Below are 737 nucleotides of genomic sequence, written 5' to 3' on the forward strand. Positions count from 1 at the left end.
CCACCACAACCACCACCACCACAACCACAATATCAACTACCACAGCAGCCACAACTACAACTGCCACTACAACCACCACCACTACAACCACCAACACCAACACAATCGCCACCACAACCACAGCCACAACCACCACCAACGTCACCACTATCGAAACGTCATCTTCTATCCCCCGCCCCTCACGCTACCATTCACACTGCGCAACACCAACGCAATCCGCTCTTGCTCCAGATTATTTCCCCATCCTATTGTCACACACACGCACACACACGCACACGCATACACACACACACACTACCTGTTTGTTCAACTATCTTCACCACCACCACCACCACCACCACCATCATCACTGCCTCCATTGCGACATCACCATCACTATTAGCCTGCCCCAGTTAAGGCTGACCCGGACATAAGCAGCGACAGCAATGGCACCATCAACAACAACGACGACCCCAGTACTTGGCTGGTACTTAATTCATCGACCTCGAAAGGAATGAAAGGCAAAATCGACCGCGGTGGAATTTGAATTCAGAATGTAATGACGAACGAAATGCCGCTAAGCATTTTACTCGGCATGGTGACGAATCTGCCAGCTTGCTATATTAGAATTAATAATAATAATGCGAACACTAATGCAACTACTTGACGCATCATCACCGACGAGTGTCAAGAACACAAGCAAGAGCAAAAGAGCAACAGCGTGATCTAAAAAGAGAATCCTCTGGAAGATTTTTCTT

Source organism: Octopus bimaculoides, chromosome 5 (genome assembly GCF_001194135.2).
Source record: "Octopus bimaculoides isolate UCB-OBI-ISO-001 chromosome 5, ASM119413v2, whole genome shotgun sequence".
NCBI lineage: Eukaryota > Metazoa > Mollusca > Cephalopoda > Octopoda > Octopodidae > Octopus > Octopus bimaculoides.